Source organism: Salvelinus fontinalis, chromosome 15 (genome assembly GCF_029448725.1).
Source record: "Salvelinus fontinalis isolate EN_2023a chromosome 15, ASM2944872v1, whole genome shotgun sequence".
NCBI classification, from domain to species: domain Eukaryota; kingdom Metazoa; phylum Chordata; class Actinopteri; order Salmoniformes; family Salmonidae; genus Salvelinus; species Salvelinus fontinalis.
In genome coordinates, this window is record NC_074679.1 from 35,786,288 (window position 1) to 35,806,924 (window position 20,637).

Consider the following 20,637-nt stretch of genomic DNA (forward strand, 5'->3'; position numbering starts at 1 on the left):
CATTTGAGGACCAGGATGTTGACAGCTGTGCCATACAGATTGCAAAATAGTTGGGAAGAGATTTTTGATATACCGATTCCATGGCACAGGGTGTATGAGTTGATACATGAAACGACTCAAGATTCAGGACTTTGTGCCTTTCAGCTAAAATTATTGTACAGAATTCTTGCCACCAACAAAATGTTGAATATTTGGGACATACCATCATCGCAGCTCTGTAGATTTTGTTGTGAGGATACAGAATCAATAAACCATTTGTTCTAGTATTGCCCTCAGGTAGCATTGGATGGTTGAGGGGCAACTCTCGGGGAACTGTGGGGGGATCTTGGATGATTGGTGGCCTGGCGTTTGGGAGCTTGGGCTGGTGGCCCGATAGGTCGCTAGTTCGGGTCCCCATTTTGACTTCTTGGGAGATCTGTCGACGTGCCCTTTGACGGGGCGCTTGACCCTGGTTGATCCAGTGGGAGAAGGTTAGATGACTGAATGTAACGTAAATGTTGAGCGGCTTCACTGCAAGTAGATTGTATGTTATTATAATCAATTAAAAAAACGTGGACAAAAAATAACAACCATCAATTATTATTAAGTACGTTTATATGCACACCACTAATTTCATATTAAAGTGATTATGGCAGTAGGAGGAGTAAGGACATAGTAATGCAAACACCTTACTCTGCTTATTTTAATTGGAGTAAGGCCAACATCTAAGTAAGAGTAACCCGATTGAAACACCTGGTTTTCTGAGCAATCTTTCTAATAATTAGGAAATGTAAGCAGCTTAATTGACTTTCCAGCAGTATATTTGATCTGGGCATGTGCCTGCAGCTAGAGCACAAGCCTCCCTCAAGTGAATTGAATTTGAAAAACTGAAAGATTCCATCTTAGGCTACAAATAGTTTTCACATGCAAATGTTATGTATCCAAACTCAGAATCAAATAGGCTTTGCAAAAATAACATGGTCACTGTGGTAGAAAGTCTGTTCTGATTGGTAATTTTCTGTATTAACAAAAGTTCCATCCGGTGGCCTGATTTCAGATGTGCCCATGTAAACAGGATTATAGGGAAATAATTATTCTTACAAAGCATGTACATGTTTTAAACTAACTATTATAGTAATCTGACTCTCCACAATAATCGTGTTATCGGGTGCATGTAACCTTACTCAATGGATAGTCTTTTGACGGACTTGAGAATCCTCAGTAGAGAGACATTGTAATCAACACAAATAGAGGCCCTTGAAGCTCACTGACGATGAATGTACAAGTCTCTGATGTAGAATGTATTTTGTAGGCGCCAATGAGAGAAGAGGGAATATTGGTATCACGCTTGACAAAGTTCAGTGATTACAGTCTTAAAAGTCAACGTCATCAAATATTTGTTTACATTGGCGTGTTCATGAGGCATGGCCGCTGGGAGCAATAGGCAAACATGACGGTATTGACAGCGCAGGTCAAAACAAAAACCAAGCCATGAGGGCGAAGGAATTGTCCGTAGAGCTCCGGGGCACAGATCTGGGAAAGGGTACCTAAACATTTCTGCAGCATTGAAGGTCCCCAAGAACACTGTGGCCTCCATCATTCTTAAATGGATGAAGTTTGGAACCACCAAGACTCTTCCTAGAGCTGGCCGCCCGGCCAAACTGAGCTATCGGGGGAGAAGGGCCTTGGTGACCAAGAACTCGATGGTCACTTTGACAGAGCTCTAGCATTCCTCTGTGGAGATGGGAGAACCTTCCAGAAGGATGGTAGAGTAGCCACCCGGAAGCCACTTCTCAGTAAAAGGCACCTGACAGCCTACTTGGAGTTTGCCAATAGGCACCTAAATGCTCTCAGACTATGAGAAAGAAGATTCTCTGGTCTGATGAAACCAAGATTTAACTCTTTGGCCTGAATACCAAGCATCATGTCTGGAGGAAACCTGGCACCACCTCTACGGTGAAGCACGGTGGTGGCAGCATCATGCTGTGGGGATGTTTTTCAGCAGCAGGGACTGGGAGACCATTCAGGATTGAGGGAAAGAAGAAAGGACAAAGTACCGAGAGAGCCTTGATGAAAACCTGCTCCAGAGCGCTTAGGACCTCAGACTGGTCCTCAGACCTCAACAACGACCCTAAGCACACAGCCCAGACAACACAGGAGTGGCTTCGGGACAAGTCTATGAATGTCCTTGAGTGACCCAGCCAGAGGCGAGACTTGAACCTGATCAAACATCTCTGGAGAGATCTGAAAATAGATGTGCAGCGACGCTCCCCATCTAACCTGACAAAGCTTGTGAGGATCTGCAGAGAATAATGGGAGAAACTCCCCAAATACAGTTGTGTCAAGCTTGTAGTGTCATACCCAAGAAGAATTGAGGCTGTAATCGTTGCCAAAGGTGCTTCAACAAAGTACTGAGTAAAGGGTCTGAATACTTATGTAAATGTAATATTTCAGTTTTAAATGTTTTATACATTTTCTAAAATGTCTAAAAACCTGTTTGTGCTTTGTCATTATGTGGTATTGTGTGTAGATTGATGAGGAAAATAAACTATTTAATCAATTTTAGTGTAAGGCTAAAACGTAACAAAGTGGAAAACGTCAAGATGTCTGAGTACTTTCCGAATGCACTGTATGTAGCTTGTGGACTGTTTCAAATAGCTTAGTACAACAAGTCTAGACTATGGTCATAATAACTCTACTTTAAATGTAGTTTCAGCTGCATGTTCCTTCTGAGTGGAGAGGCCTTGGTTTGAGGGCACCGAGTCACATCCAATGGAATGTATTGCTATTGTAAGAGCTCACTGAGAATCAACTTGAGCTATTGAGCTATTACAATAGCAGTACTTTATTACCCCTTAAAACGGAAAATATGTTTTGTCAAAATGTTTCAACCTCTTGTAGCTACAACACTAGAAAACAGCACCTGAAATCTGATAACCCACTCAACAATGACCTCGCACTTCCATTTTATCAGCATTGCTGTGCATATATGAATGATAGGCTATACAATAACACCAGGTAGCCTACTATGTTAATGAAGCCAATATCCTACTCTTGCAATGTTCAGTGCAGTTACCCAATAGACTTCAGTTTCCATTGCTACTGTTGATCTTCTATGTAAAGGCATAGAGTCTATGAACACTATAAGCCTATATTCTAGTCAGTATACATCTTAATTATTAGTGCAAAAACACAACACTTTATTATTCACACTCAATTGTAAAAGTTATGCAACAAAATAGTCGGATGCGTGTAGTTGGTTTTCTACAATATTAGGCCCTACGCGGTGGATCCTATTATTTTACATCAGCGACTGTCCTATTGCCCGTCAGGCGTCGTTCTTTCCATCTTTTGTTCGTTGCAATGATATTCTGTCTGCCCTGCAAAGGCTCTACCGCCAGCATTTCTTAGCAGGTCCCACTGGGAGACAGGCTGAATCAAGGCGTGCGAACGAACGTGATTCTGAGCCAATCCGTGGTGACTTCCTCACTTTTTTTCCAATCGAAAGGAGAGGGAAAATAGCTACCATCACATGTCCCAGTAACTGCAGCTCTTAGTTTGTTAAATCATCTGGAATGGTAGAACTGAGCATTGGGAAAAAGCACAATGATGGCAATGGGAGAGAACCGTTAATTGTGCCTCATAATGGACGTTTCTTTTTGGTCGAGGTTTTAAATGTAATAACTATTGAGCAGCATATATTTAGATAATTACGCGCTTTTTCGGGGCTGAATAGCTGAGAATAAACTGGAGAAGAGGGACGGAAAGACCTATCCTTTTGATAACTTGGATGGAGGGCAAGCGCGCTGTAGGTCACTCGGTGGATTACGTGGTGGAGGCAGAACGGGGAAAGTGCGCGTAAGGTGCAGCGGTGCAACGGTCTCCCTGCTGAGATTTGATCTGAGTTCCCCATAGCAGCCACTTTATAGCACTCGGCTGCAGAGACGTACACTCAGCTAAATAGAGCAAGCCGGTATTACTGCGGAGGAAAGCCTCTACTGTTGTGAGGCGCGTCGACGAGCGGCAGGAGAATGGCAAGGTCTTCGGCGAGTCTGGGGGGAAAGCAAACGCCCGTTTTTCACCAAAGGATTCTGTCGAAGCGCGTTGGACTTTGACTGTCTCTTCGTGTTGGTGTTCTTGGATCTTTATTTTAAACTGAAAAGACAAGGAACACAAGTGGATTGGGTTCTGAGGAGCACAGACCGATGTCAAATTACTCGGGAACAATGAAGAGATGGGCTGGGCAGAGTTGTGGGCTTTGAAATCCAGCGCACCTTGTATTGATATAGCCTAATTTAGCCTAAATCCAATGGGGCAAAACAAAATTGGAACATGGGAAAATATGAAATGTGAGAAAATTCGATACCCCTGACCGTCGGTGCTCAGAGCAGGGCTGGCGTTCCTTTTTAAGGTAAACTTTTACTGTTTAAATGTTTGTACATGTCTGTACATTTTCATCAGTCCTTTTTGTTTTCCTTCATCGTTCGTTGACCGAGTTTCAAGGCTGAACCCATTGGGCTCTAAAGCCAGATAACCAGCAGGACGTTGTTGAAAACCAGGTGTGTTCAGTATTACCGGTTATTCAGGAACAACGGAGCGTAAACAACGAGACTTAAATAATGGTTCGTTTGAACGAATGCTGGCTGTCTGACTGCATTTCAATTTGAGTGTCTGGGCGTAGATAAAAAATTACGCAGTGGGATCACTTATTTGGCCAGGTCACTGCTATCCATAGACCTGATCCAACTCTAATTGATTTGGGTGAATGTGGTGGTATACTTGGGTGGTGGTAATGATGTGTGTGTGTGTGTGTGTGTGTGTGTGTGTGTGTGTGTGTGTGTGTGTGTGTGTGTGTGTGTGTGTGTGTGTGTGTGTGTGTGGAAAGGGGGAAGGGTGGTTTATAACGTAGACACCCTCTTTCACTGCCTCACCCGGTCATGAGGGGCTAGATTGAAATCACCTCTATTTTATATGGGAGCTGAGTTCCCATGCCAGTTCAGCCCGATAGATATTTTCGCTAAATGCCCTCCATGAAGTGTGTATAGCCTTATAAATGTAGGCTACCCAGGCAGGTTACAAGAGTCCTCATCCTTGGCATATGCTCAAATGATGATAGAGGATTCAGGCGCCGTCGTCTTCTTGCCCCGTCCTAAGCGATATATCATGCTCACTACCATGGCACAAATTGCCGCTATAGACGCGCTATGATATAATTATAACCATACCCACGTATTCTTGATGCAGTGGAATGATATGTATCACTGGAATGATATGTACAGAGATAATATGTAAATTAGTCAAAATGATGCTATAATAACCAGGTGGTGATACAAATGAACTGAAGTGTATATTTCCATTGTATAGGTAAAGGCAATGTATGGATGTGATTTAGAATGGCAAAGAATCGTGTCCCAAAGGAAATTCACTTCAGCTCAGTGGTCGTGCGTGCGCGCGTATTTATGTTTGTACAATTTTCACATACGAACTATTTTATCCAGTGAGTACAATATACTACATCAATGACCATTTGAATTCCATATTATTCTAACAAGGCTTTTCTTTGATTTCCGCAATGATGGTTGTCACGTGCGCTTCTATAAATGTAATCTGATAAACAAGTCATATTTCAATTCTTCAGACCCCACGACACGTCATCCTTAATAGGGCAGGGTAGCTGCCAAGACTGTGCAAAGCTGTCATCAAGGCAAAGGGTGACTACTTTGAATAATCTAATATATGTTTTTATTTGTTTAACACTTTTGGTTACTACGTGATTCCGTGTGTTATTTCATAGTTGTGATGTCTTCACTATTATTCTACAATGTAGAAAATAGTAAAAACAAAGAAAAACCCTGGAACGAGTAGGTGTGTCCAAACTTTTTACTAGTACTGTATGTAAGGGTATTCTGTATTGCTTATCCTATGAGCAAAAAGCCATATAGGCAAACTGAGCTGCAGCTGCAGCTCCACTTCCAGTGGCTGGTGGTGCTATAATTCAATTTATTCTCCCTCCATACTGCTGTCTGCTGCAGCTCTGAAGGGCTGGGTAACACTGAGGACGGGGTGGGAAGACTGCCCGACCACAGCTTTACCATACACCTTTTAGGGTGGAGTGGACCGTGGAATACACCTTTGGTTATCAAAGTAGCATGTATTCAAATATTATGTCTAGTGCATTAGGTATTGATTTTAGACCCAGGGACCTCTTCAGTTGTTGTGATATAATTTGAAAGTTCTATCTTTTGAAAATCAGGGTGGGATTTGGCATGTTGGAGATGGCGTGGCATCGATCCCTGTAGCTCGGAGACTTGTTTTAATTACGCTAGTAGAGATTAAGACCCCGTGATGATGTGAGCCCGAGCCAAGGAATCAAAGAGCACGGTATGAGGATCCTGCTGTTAGTGTGATATGGGGACTGAGGGAATCAAACGCTGCAAAACAACATCCTCCTTCAGGCAGGATTAGCACCACATACCTGGTTGCTCAACAAGTACATAGTCTACTATAACATCTTGCCTTTGATATGCCCTCTGGGTGCATGTGTGAGGAGTTACCATGACATATTTTATTACATTTACAGGCGGAGCACTGGTGCCCAATATTACTTCATACAGAGAGCATACGATCAGCAAGTACTTACAGTCCTCTACTACACTGTCTTTAGATCTTTGATATGTGTGTGCTTTTTCCCTTTGAGTCTGTGAGGACGTACCATGGCAGCTTTGAACACATTTATTGATACCTGAGACAAGACATGTATATCTGAGACTGATACGTGTCAGCAGATACTTGATGGCTCTAGTGGGAGAAACCTGGATAGGTTCGAAATTTAGACTAGACATAGGACTCAGCTAAACATCATGTGACCCATGAATGGTGAGTTAATGTAACCCAACATGCCTGTGTATTCTTTCTAGAGGCGTTAGTATAGTATGTTTGACCATGATGTGGTATATGCTCTATGCTGTGTTATGCAATCATCATATGGTGTCAAAGAAACTGGTGATGTGGTGACTGTTGTGGTTTGGCCAAGAGTCCAGCTCCATGAACAGTTACAAGTGAGATTGTGTCAGACGCTTGCGAAGCTGGAAGTGTTATGGTGGAGTCAGAACCATGGACAGCCCCTCAATCTTGGTCTGTGTTCCGCATGGTAGAGTGCACACAACAGTGTTTACAAACTCATTCATCCAATCAGCACCATGGACAGCAACCATTTTCTCTGTTTGCTTGAATATACAGAAGGTTTTGCTTCTCCCAAAACAGGTTTGCTAATCTTATGAGCAAGAGGTGAATTTATAATGTATGTGACCTTTATGTGATGTTCTCATTGGATTTTGTGATAATAATTTATCTGTTAGCATACTGTGTTTACTGAGTTTAAGGATGTCTTAGTTTGTATGATTTGTTAATTGCTAAACAAGGAGTTGATTGTTGAGTCAATTCTAAAAGTCACCAGGCCGCATTGAATTTAAGCACTAGGGGCCCAATCCAGACTTAGGAAATGTACACCTTTTCATATGAACACCTTTCCTACGTATGTCTCAGTAGTTGGCATTCAGACTTACCTTATGCAGGTGGTAACAGGCTTTGCAGGAGTGGTTACCTTGCACACTCTGAATAGATATAATTCAACCGCTAAAAACCCTCCCACTTGCTGGCCAACATTTTCTCTGGGAGTTTTCATTCAATAGGGTTTTCAGTACATTTATCGAAAGCCATCCCTTTTTATTTGGTGTTCCTTTAATTTAAATTTTCTTGACAGACTCACTAGAATATATGGAGAACAGTTCAGAATATTAGGGATCAATGAAAGAAGCCATGTCAATAGACGTATATTCATCTCCTTTTCAGCACCAATTGGTAGATAAAAAAATACTCTGATCTTGTATATTATTTAGGGTTAGAAAAGTATTTATTCATAATAATGCAAAAAATGGTTTGGAGAGCCTTTACACACTAAATATATTGATGAATCAAAAATATAGTTGTTGGAATCATCCTGAAAGTTTCCATATTCAATTGTTCAAACCATTACATATTGGATGGTGATAAAAGTGTACAATAGGGTTGAAGAGTAGTCCTGTAAATGTACCCTAATAGTTGTCACTAATGATGGAACTGTGATGACAACGGTACAGTTGTCGTGAACCGTGCACCAGGCTCCAGGTTAAAACTGCCATGCATGGTCTGCGTTCCATAATGATTGAAATAGGTTACGTCTTCCAAATGATGTACTTGTAATACGTTATCCTACTATGATCCACTATTATTAGCAATCCTCAGGAACAACCACACAGAAGCAGTGGCGTACCACACATCCTAACTCTGGTGCCCCCCCCCCCGCGACTCTGGGGTCAGAATACATCATCTGTAGACACACCTCTGCCACACCTTCATTTCTTTGATCTCCACCCCAAACGTAATGAGCGAAATACATTCCATTTACTCGCGCTTAACTCTGGTCGGAATTCCCCCCTCTAGGTTAATAGCGATTGGGCCAGGATGGATTACTGTATGTGTACATTTAATTATAAATTGTTTAATTAAACACCAATCAGTGGATCAGGTCTACTAGGTCCTGTAGAAGCTGCAGGATGGCTAGTTTATTGGGGGTATGATGATATGTTTATTTTAGTTTATTTAGTTTGGTCTACACTGGGGGTATGATGATATGTTCATTTTAGTTTATTTAGTTTGGTCTACACTGGGGGTCTGATGATATGTTTATTTTAGTTTATTTAGTTTGGTCTACACTGGGGGTCTGATGATATGTTTATTTTAGTTTATTTAGTTTGGTCTACACTGGGGGTCTGATGATATGTTTATTTTAGTTTATTTAGTTTGGTCTACACTGGGGGTCTGATGATATGTTGAGGTCAGTTAATAATGATCTCTGTATGACAATGATCCAGATGAGATGTAGATAGACCCTGGTGGTCGTGTTTAACCCATGACACACTGGCTACACACCTAGTATGGTTGAAGACTGCTCTACTGATCCCTTTAGTCTAAACCCATGCTCCAGGATCACCTAGAGAGGTGATACAATACCTTTATTTGACTGATAAGAAGCACCACATGGATTTATATTATCATTTGTTGTTTGGGATTTGAAGAAAGGAATACATGTTGTCCTTTCAATATTGGTTTGTGATATATAATGGCAGCAAGTATTTGGGAGAGTTTTTGCAGAGATAGTATAGACAAAACACTGATACCCAATTGATCTTATTTTAAAGACAGCATCGAATCAAACAGGCATACTTTAGATAGAACCATAGGAAGCTTTGGAGTCCTAAAGCTTGTGGAGGATTTACTGTTCATTAGTGCAGGAGAAAACCTCATCTGGTAACAACTAATTAAAACCACCAGGTATTTCAATGTTTTCTTTTCTTTCATTTGGTGTCCCTCAAGTTGTTGATGCAGGGTGAGATCTTTGTCAGTGTGATGGGGTGACTAGAATGAGTTCCTCTCTCTGTCTGTGAGTGGGAGGTACTTTGAGGGATGTTTGTCTGTGATAATGAGCTGTCAAGGGGACAGCGGCAAATTGTTTTCATCCAGCTACAACCCGCCGGTTTAAACAGGAGAAAAGTGGTAGTCAGGAATGGTAATAGTTTCTGTGGTGAAGGCCAGTGAGTCTGTAATGCTATTACGTATTTGACTGACGAGGCACTGATCCCTAGTTTCTAAAATATTGATAGATTGATGTGCACTGTGTTAAATCCCAAATGAAATGACAATAAAATCTTAGTTCCTGTTTTAAAAAGTGAATATTCATAAACAAGATCTGGAAGGTTTAACAACCAAAAATGACAATATTTCAAGATAATGTAGAATCTTTCATGATTTGTGGTTTAGCCACTTTTAGTTAAAATATATCAAAATTCACAATATTCTCTGACTATTTGGTGTTTGTAAATACAAACATATCCTAATAATATCTTTCTAATCTCATTGTATTGTAGTTAGCTAACAGCTTTTTGTGTCTCTGTGTAAATTGTAGTTTGTAAGGCCCTGGGCTGACTTTCTGTAGTATGATGAGATTAGAGTGAATAGGTGGGGATATGTTCTCCTCTGCCAAGCCTTAATCTGCCCAGGGACACACATGGACCCTGCCGTAACCTGCTATGACATATTAGACAAGACTATACACACCACTGATGGGATAAGCCCTTTACAAGGCTTTGGCTGTGACAGATAGAGGCAGAGCTACAAAAACTGAATAGGCAAACTGAATCTGTACAGCTACAAGGCTTTGGCTGTGATAGAGGCAGAGCTACATGAAACTACTGCACAGAGCCGTTCTGGCTCACTACAGCACCGTCACACAGTGTTTCCCAGCTGACGCCACCTCATCTTCTAAACTATATTACTCTAAAGGGCTGATTATACAGTACCAGTCAAAAGTTTGGACATACCTACTCATTCCAGGGTTTTTCTTTATTTTTACTATTTTCTACTTTGTAGAATAATAGTGAAGACATCAAAACTACGAAATAACACATTTGGAATCATGTAGTAACCAAAAAAGTATTCAACAAATGCAAATATACTTTATATTTGAGATTCTTCAAAGTAGCCACCCTTTGCCTTGATGACAACTTCGCCTGGAATGCTTTTCCAAAAGTCTTGTAATTCCCACATATGCTGAAGACTTGTTTGCTACTTTTCCTTCACTCTGCAGTCCAACTCATCCCAAACCATCTCAATTTAATTTATTTTTTATTTTATTTCACCTTTATTTAACCAGGTAGGCTAGTTGAGAACAAGTTCTCATTTACAACTGCGACCTGGTGGGTTGAGGTCGGGTCATCTGGTGCAGCTCCATCACTCACCTTCTTGGTCAAATAGCCCTTACTTACACAGCCTGGAGGTGTGTTGGGGCATTGTCCTGTTGAAAAAAAATGATAGTCCCATTAAGCACAAACCAGATGGGATGGCGTATCGCTGCAGAATGCTGTGGTAGCCATGCTGATTAAGTGTGCCTTGAATTCTAAATAAATCACAGACAGTGTCACCAGCAAAGCATCCCCACATCATCACACCTCCTCCATGCTTCACGGTGGGAACCACACATGCGGAGACCATCCGTTCACCTGCTCTGCGTCTCACAAGACACGACGGTTAGAACCAGAAATCTCAAATTTGGACTCCTCAGACCAAAGGACAGATTTCCACCGGTCTAATGTCCATTGCTCGTCTTTCTTGGCCTAAGCAAGTCTCTTCTTTTTATTGGTGTCCTTTAGTAGTGGTTTCTTTGCCGCAATTCCAACATGAAGGCCTAATTTTAGCAGTCTCCTCTGAACAGTTGATGCTGAGATGTGTTTGTTACTTGAACTCTGAAGTAATTATTTGGGCTACATTTTTTTAGGCTGGTAACTCTAATGAGCTTATCATCTGCAGCAGAGGTAACTCTGGGTCTTCCTTTCCTGTGGTGGTCCTAATGACAGCCAGTCTCATCATAGCGCTTGATGGTTTTTGCTACTGCGCTTGAAGAAACTTTCAAAGTTCTTGACATTTTCCATATTGACTGAACTTCATGTCTTAAAGTAATGATGGACTGTCGTTTCCCTTTGCTTATTTGAGCTGTTCTTGCCATAATATGGACTTGGTCTTTTACCAAATAGGGCTATCTTCTGTATACCACCCCTACCTTGTCACAACACGACTGATTGGCTCAAATGCATTAAGAAGGAAAGAAATTCCACAAATTAACTTTTAACAGGGCACACCTGTTAATTTAAATGCATTCCGAGTGACTACCCCATGAAGCTGGTTGAGAGAATGGCAAGAGTGTGCAAAGCTGTCATCAAGGCAAAGGGTGGTTACTTTGAAGAATCTCAAATATAAAGTATATTTTAATTTTTTGAATACTTTTTAGGTTACTACATGATTCCATATGTTATTTCATAATTTTGATGTCTTCACTATTATTCTACAATGTAGAAAATAGTAAAAAATAAAGAAAAACCCTGGAATGAGTAGGTGTGTCCAAACTTTTGACTGGTACTATATATATTTTTTTTTAATCTTGTGATTTCAGTTTTAATGCAATTAGCAAAACCACAAATGTACTGTATTTATTGCATTTTCCAAACAACCAACAAAACGATCCGTGGTTGAAACCATATGGATCATTGATGGTGCTTTGAGCTGGTTGGACCACCTGGTGTCTGTTCCCAGAACAGTTTGGTGTGATTAGCACAGCTGATATATTGCTTTATATAGCTGTGTGTGTATATCACTGTGATTACTGATGATCATTTGGAACCATTCTCAAGACACTGCTAGTGATTAACCAGGTACAGTCCAGACCTGCACTGTACCAGACCTTCAAATGAGTTTATTTCAAACACTTTAGCTGGGCTTGATTGAGTTTCCTGGTGGATATGAATACATGCATGAATAGTGGTGTTCCTTAGCAATGTACTTAGGACACTGTTAATGATGCACATTGAGCAGGTAGCCAGCCTGGTACAGTGTACAGTTTGTATGTCTGTCATATATCACGTTTAGTGTGATGGAGCATGCAACCCTAATCCCCAACTCCTATGAGGTGGCAGCCATCTGCCCTGGTTGGCTCATCTTCTATTATTCATGCCTGTTGTCGATTGACAGAATGGCTCTCTCATTCTGTGGCAATGTGGCCTGAACCATACTCATTGTTGGATTATTGTTGGGAATTGTCATAATGCAGACATGCAGTGTATTTATCAGAGATGAGATCAGATAACAACTATTCCTGATGCGTTGCGATAACGAAGGTTGGGTTTTAGGTTTTATGGTGCATCTGAGTGCTCTCTGGGAGCCAGCCCCCATATTGCTGCACACACAGTAATGAATTGGAATTGCTTTGTGCACATCTGTATTCAATATAGAAGCCACAGTGTAATACTATAATGGTATCTATTGCTTCAATGAGGATGGGGTCATGCACTATATATACAAAAGTATGTGGACACCCCTGTAAATTAGTTGATTTGGCTATTTTAGCCACACCTGTTGCTGACAGGTGTATAAAAATTTAACACACAACCATGCAATCTCCATAGACAAATATTGGCAGTAGAATGGCCTTACTGAAGAGCTCAGTGACTTTTAACATGGCACCGCCAAAGGATGCTATCTTTCCAACAAAAAAGTTTGTTACACTTCTGCCCTGCTAGAGCTGCCCTGGTCAACTGTAAGTGCTGTTATTGTGAAGTGGAAACGTCTCAGAGCAACAACGGCTAAGCCGCGAAGTGGTAGCCCACACAAGCTCACAGAACGGGACCACTGAGGGCTGAAGCGCGTAGCGCAGAAAAATAGTCTGTCCTCGGTAGCAACACTCACTATCGAGGTCCAAATTGCCTCTGGAAGCAACATCAGCACAAGAACTGTTCGTCGGGAGCTTCATGAAATGGGTTTCAATGGCTGAGCAGCCACACACAAGCCTAAAATCACCATGCGCAATGCCATGCGTCAGCTGGAGTGGTGTAAAGCTCGCCGCCATTGGACTCTGGAGCAGTAGTAACGCGTTCTCTGGAGTGATGAATCGCGCTTCACCATCTGGCAGTCCGACGGACGAATTTGGGTTTGGTGGATGCCAGGATATCGCTACCTGGCCCAATGCATAGTGCCAATTGTAAAGTTTGATGGAGGAAGAATAATGGTCTGGGGCTGTTTTTCATGGTTTGGGTTAGGCCCCTTTGTTCCAGTGAAGGGAAATCTTAATGCTACAGCATACAATTACATTCGATAGGATTCTGTTCTTCCAGATTTGTGGCAACAGTTTAGGGAAGGCCCTTTCCTATTTCAGCATGACAATGCCCGTTGCACAAAGCGATGTCCATACAGAAATAGTTTGTCGAGATTGGTGTGAAAGAACTTGACTGGTCTGCTCAGAGCCCTCAACCCCATCAAACACCTTTGCGATGAATTGGAATACAGACTGTGAGTCAGTTAATCGCCCAACATCAGTGCCCGACCTCACTAATGCTCTTGTGGCTGAATGAAGCAAGTCCCTGCAACAATGTTCCAACATCTAGTGGAAAGCCTTTCTAGAAGAGTGGAGGCTGTTGTAGCAGCAAAGTGGGAACCAACTACATATTAATGCCCATGATTTTGGAATGAGATGTTCGAAGAGCAGGTGTCCACATACTTTTGTTAATGTACCATTAGCCTGCAGACAGTAGTGCTGAGTACAAATGTAGGTCCCTGCACTATCTCTCTCATTTGAAAATGGTTGGTGGAATGTTCCGGGGGATGAAGGATGAGGGGGAGTGTGGTTGTGAGACATGATATGTATGGTTGCTGTGGGAACATGTGGGTATGAACAGGTATGATGTAATTGATGTTTGTTGAAATGTGTGTTCCTCTGTTGATTGTATTTTGTTTATGTATGGTGGTTATTGAGAAAATAAAATGAAAAATAAAAAACTACATGAAAACGATTGATCAAACACCAACTAGTTTTAGGTCCTTTGAGCATGCACTCTTATGGAAACAGGTTAATATTCTCTTTCTGTGACCCGAGTAACAGTTTGAATACTAAATACTGTATGTAATGTATTATTTCTCCCCGATGCACTTAAAGAAAAACACACACAAAAAAAAAAAAGAGTAGCCAGAAGATTAGGAGATGAATAATTGAGGAAGCCAAATATCTCAGGACAGAGAGAAAGTGTGTGAGAGAGAGATAATGTTAATGCCGTGGTGGTGGTTGTGGTGGGGATATTTGAAGTATTTCTTGCATTAGAGGAAAGTGTTTGGAGGAGCCCAGTAAGTTAGGGCATTGAGTTGAATAAACCCATGAGTACAGGTGAAAGGATGATAGGACAGTCTCCACTCCAAAGTATTTGCTCTGTCTGAGTGTGAACACAGTTAAATGCAGTGCATGACTGAAACTCTATAAATCGCATGAAGTTAGATTGGGCTTTTATCAAACCTAATGTCAATGTGTTATTGTGGAGCTACTAAATTGGGTAAGTACCCCAATGGGCAGCGGGAGAGGTAGGAAGAGAATTGATGAGAGAGAGGGAAAGGGAGAGAGAGATTACAATTATAATTATTCTACACTTCTTTGTATTTTTCCATTGCTGAATTACCTGGCTGGGTCCTTGGACTAGAACTATGTGAGATCAGCTTAATCTGCCATGCTGCCATACCTTTATATCTATGTATCTATGCATAGTGGGCTAATAATGCTAAACCCACACCATTTTAGCTTCTGCTGCCATGGCTTTAGTAGTTATCCACGGTAATGCTATTTGTCTGCTCAGCACACCATGCTTACTGTGAATGCTCCACGTACGACTACTTCCTTAAATGGTGAACCAGCTTGTGTTTAATGTTAGAGATCATTATGTCATATCAAAAAGGCAAATGTTTTTTGCAAAACCCATTGCATTGGCCCATTGCAGCAGCTGAGTTTAAATGTTGACAGGCTGCATGACACACTGTGCTGACAGGAATGAAATAGAAAGCTTTGAGCCCATTCTTACTTATTGTGAATTAACATTGCTTTGATGTGAGTGATCCCACCCGCTCAGTGCGGTGCCACATATCATATGTATTTGTTTCAGAATCTCCAGACTGCCACTCCTTCCTTCCTCCTCTGTTTTCTCACAGTAACAATATTCATCCACTCTCTAATTACCTTCCGGGGAGATAGTGATGAAATATGTCAGTGGGGCAAAAAAAGTATTTAGTCAGCCACCAATTGTGCAAGTTCTCCCACTTAAAAAGATGAGAGAGGCCTGTAATTTTCATCATAGGTACACTTCAACTATGACAGACAAAATGAGAAAAAAAAATCCAGAAAATCACATTGTAGGATTTTTTATGAATTTATTTGCAAATTATGGTGGAAAATAAGTATTTGGTCACCTACAAACAAGCAAGATTTCTGGCTCTCACAGACCTGTAACTTCTTCTTTAAGAGGCTCCTCTGTCCTCCACTCGTTACCTGTATTAATGGCACCTGTTTGAACTTGTTATCAGTATAAAAGACACCTGTCCACAACCTCAAACAGTACACACTCCAAACTCCACTATGGCCAAGACCAAACAGGTGTCAAAGGACACCAGAAACAAAATTGTAGACCTGCACCAGGCTGGGAAGACTGAATCTGCAATAGGTAAGCAGCTTGGTTTGAAGAAATCAACTGTGGGAGCAATTATTAGGAAATGGAAGACATACAAGACCACTGATAATCTCCCTCGATCTGGAGCTCCACGCAAGATCTCACCCCGTGGGGTCAAAATGATCACAAGAACGGTGAGCAAAAATCCCAGAACCACACGGGGGGACCTAGTGAATGACCTGCAGAGAGCTGGGACCAAAGTAACAAAGCCTACCACCAGTAACACACTACGCCGCCAGGGACTCAAATCCTGCAGTGCCAGATGAGTCCCCCTGCTTAAGCCAGTACATGTCCAGGCCCGCCTGAAGTTTGCTAGAGAGCATTTGGATGATCAAGAAGAAGATTGGGAGAATGTCATATGGTCAGATGAAACCAAAATATAACTTTTTTGGTAAAAACTCAACTCGTCGTGTTTGGAGGACAAAGAATGCTGAGTTGCATCCAAAGAACACCATACCTACTGTGAAGCATGGGGGTGGAAACATCATGCTTTGGGGCTGTTTTTCTGCAAAGGGACCAGGACGACTGATCCGTGTAAAGGAAAGAATGAATGGGGCCATCTATCGTGCGATTTTGAGTGAAACCTCCTTCCATCAGCAAGGGCATTGAAGATTAAATGTGGCTGGGTCTTTCAGCATGACAATGATCCCAAACACACTGCCCGGGCAATGAAGGAGTGGCTTCGTAAGAAGCATTTCAAGGTCCTGGAGTGGCCTAGCCAGTCTCCAGATCTCAACCCCATAGAAAATCTTTGGAGGGAGTTGAAAGTCCGTGTTGCCCAGCAACAGCCCCAAAACATCACTGCTCTAGAGGAGATCTACTTGGAGGAATGGGCCACAATACCAGCAACAGTGTGTGAAAACCTTGTGAAGACTTACAGAAAACGTTTGACCTCTGTCATTGCCAACAAAGGGTATATAACAAAGTATTGAGATAAACTTTTGTTATTGACCAAATACTTATTTTCCACCATAATTTGCAAATAAATTCATTAAAAATCCTACAATGTGATTTTCTGGATTTTTTTTTCTCATTTTGTCTGTCATAGTTGAAGTGTACCTATGATGAAAATTACAGGCCTCTCTCATCTTTTTAAGTGGGAGAACTTGCACAATTGGTGGCTGACTAAATACTTTTTTGCCCCACTGTATATAGAGAGAGATAGAGAGAGATTATGCCTATAATGACCCTTTAATGAGGCCCTGCATGTATTGGATAAGCCCACAGTGCATCTATCTCTGTTCTCCTTCACTGGTTTCTATTGCTTTCCGTCGCCAGTCATTTGCAGGTTGTCTGCTTGACCTTCAGAGGAAGGAAATCATTAGCATGCACCAGTTTTATTGATTAAGAGAGAGAGTGGGCTTATCTGAGAAATAGTTTTAAAGTGCAGACGGGAGTTTGCTTTTTGAGCTTGATCGAGGCTTGGTGAGATGGGTGGTGGGATGGGTGGTGAGATGGGTGGTGAGACTGGCAGATGATTGAGCTGGGTTGGTTAGTGTGTTGGTGCTGGTTTGGGGCGTGTGTGATGACTCGAGAGGGGAATCTTAATGACACATTGCATGCTGGGATGGGACATCAGCATTGCATGGTGTGCTGTGTCTGTGCGCCAGGCACGGAGGGAGAGAGTAGTCACTGCCTGTACTCACCAGGATGACAGAGAAACCTTTTAGCACATTTAGCACTGCTCAGGCCCAAGAGTGTGAAACGCAAGAATGACACTACTTAGATCTGAGCAGTCAGTCACAAACTCTACCTAACACAGTTAATTACAAAAATGTCTCAGTAGCTCATGACATTGCTAAGCCTTTAGCATCGGAATGAACAAAAATAATATTGTAGGGCCTGTAGACATTGCATGAACAGCAGCAAACTATCAAACCATAGTGCTAGGAAAACCACACTTAAGGGCACAAACATGGGAATAGTATTTTGTAAAAAAAAATATGTTTCCATATTGTTTTCATAGATAAATGGACAGACCTAGCAGCATTTTCACGAAGGGTGGACAAATCCTACACCGTTTGTCTTTATTTCTCAGCAGACACAGTTTAATATGTTTAATAGGAGTTACAAAACAGCACATCGTATTCTCAGTGATCGACGCGGAGGCACAACACACTGCCGGTGGAATATGTAACCCGTCATCAAATGTTATGGCTTTTTATACATGTTCAGGTTATGTAACCTGAACAGGGTGTACATCATAGCTGACCAGAGGGCCATTAAAGACAGGATCCTTATTAATCATCACACCTCTCCTTCACGCACAGAGAACCCAACATGGCGGCCAAAAAAGTGTCTCAGAAAGGTCAAATATTTGGTGGGAACTTAACTCTGAGCTTGAATTAATGTGCTCCTATATGAAGATCAATACAGGTTGTGAATTATGCGTAGTATGCGTTTATTAATCGACCTTAAATCACAATGCTTGCCTTGCTCGGCCATGAACCTCAGCCGCAGTACAAAGTCAACTAGGGTGATATGGTGGAATTGGACGCCACACAAACCCCATCAACCCCAGGACTATTGTTTTCCGCTGCGTGCCGTTTTGCTCTGTGGTTGATAAGATCAAGAATGTTTTCTCATCTCATCATTTTGAAAGAAAAGAGAAACCCGCACACTTTATTTTTATCTCACTGTTACCATGCATCTGCAACAAAATAGCTAAAATGTGCGAGTGTCTTTTTGAATCTCTCTCACATATGATACAGAACCTCACTATAGCATCCCATCGTTACGATTCTAATTATATAATACTGTAGCTGTGCCCGAGTCTGTGCATGGCTGTCGTTATCTATCACTATCTATCTTATCTTTCTGTGAGAGCATGGTATCTTGCTACCTCAGTCCGGTGAAGGCCTATGTAGCAGAGGCTGTTGTACGGGGGACACTTTGAATTCAGCTCACGAATGGAGTTTTTAAGATGGTTGCTAGAGACAGCACAGACACAGACTGTAGAATCAGCAGCTCTGTTTCCTTGAGGCATGTAGAAAGTTATTTTTGTATTTGTATTTACTAAGGATCCCCATTAGCCAAGGCAGCAGCTACTCTTCATGGGGTCCAGAAACATTAAGGCAGTTATATCCTGTTTAAAATATTACATTTTATAACACTTTACCCAATACATTTAATGTGTTCCCTCAGGCACTACTCCTATCACATATTTACAATACAACATCCATGGGTGCACCCCCCTATCTATATCGACGGGACCGCAGTGGAGAAGGTAGAAAGCTTCAAGTTCCTTGGCGTACACATCACTGACAAACTGAAATGGACCACCCACACATACAGTGTGGTGAAGAAGGCACAACAGAGCATCTGTGCAGTTTTATACAACCTTATTATCAACAAACAAATATTTGATGTATGCTACAGTAACTTACAGTATCTCTAGTGCCCTGTAAAGGAAACTCGCCTGTTGAAAGTGTACAGTAGAGAGCAGAGCAACGTACACTTTAGAGCTGACGAAGAGATGAGAGTGTGAGGAGTGTATGATCAATCGCGTCAACTTTGCAGAATGGCTTTGATATTTATAAGACAGGGGAGAAGGCAGCAGCACACCACTCATCAACTAATGAGCTGATAACCTCATGCAAACATCTACTGAGAGCCTTGCAAAGCATTATGGGATTATAAAACAATCACTAGAGAAAAATACAAGATAAGATTTGAACATTTGAACTCTAAAATTGGGCTTAAACAACATTACCTATCAGGACAAGTACAGAGTTGTGTTATCGCATGAGAAACATTACTTTGCCTGAATCTTTTTGTTTACCTCAAGATCTAATAATCAGTTCAAACTAATGTACCACAATATGTTATCAATACAGAATGAAATGGAATCTCCCCAAAGCTCCAAGATATGGCTGGACTTTTTCCTGATGTTGTAAAAACGTACACTTTCATTATGACCTGAAATGAGAGAGAGTAATGGCTTTGGTAAGAAGGGCTTTAATTCCTTGCCTCAGCAACTTTGAAGAAACAACAATGACTGCTGCACCGGTCCAGTGCCGCTCTCTTTTACTGAGCAAAGCCCATCTGAGGATAAATGATACATGAGTAAACCCTGCCAGGTAAATGTTCACTGACATTGTGGTCTGTTACATTTTCCCTGTGTGGATTCCCAGCTGAGATTAAGCGCTCTCTGTTGTGATCAATAAACTTGATCTCAACACCTGCCAATGCTAGCACAATAATAATTTCTCCACAACGGAAGTGCCGTCTGTTTGTGGCTATTATTTTCCTCCTTGTCATATCTTGCTACATTGGGGGAAACTTCCTAGTGCATGTCCCCTTGGGGCACTTCATAATGAGTATCTCTGTGTGCGTGTCTCTGCCTTTGTTTGTAGTCTACTGGAAGTGTAGCAATTGAAGTGTGAATTCAAACGTGAAGCCTTCACGCGTGAAACTGTGAAGAGCTGTGCCTTCAACCAGCATATACATCTTCAATTTGCCCCAGAGTACGGTATGTAAAATAACACACAGCTGCAGTACACCTGTATGACCTCTCTCTCTGTGTGTATCGCCT

At 41.6% G+C, this 20,637-nt stretch overlaps 1 protein-coding gene across 1 annotated transcript in view; it reads left to right on the top strand.

Moving 5' to 3' along the window:
- The first annotated feature begins 3,369 nt into the window (after positions 1 to 3,369).
- The window catches only part of LOC129811877 (leucine-rich repeat and fibronectin type-III domain-containing protein 5-like), a 45,688-nt gene continuing 28,420 nt past the window's right edge, over positions 3,370 to 20,637 (top strand). The window contains exon 1 of the mRNA XM_055863580.1: positions 3,370 to 4,390. The gene's annotated coding sequence lies outside the window, so the exon portion shown is untranslated. The remainder of the gene's footprint in view (positions 4,391 to 20,637) is intronic.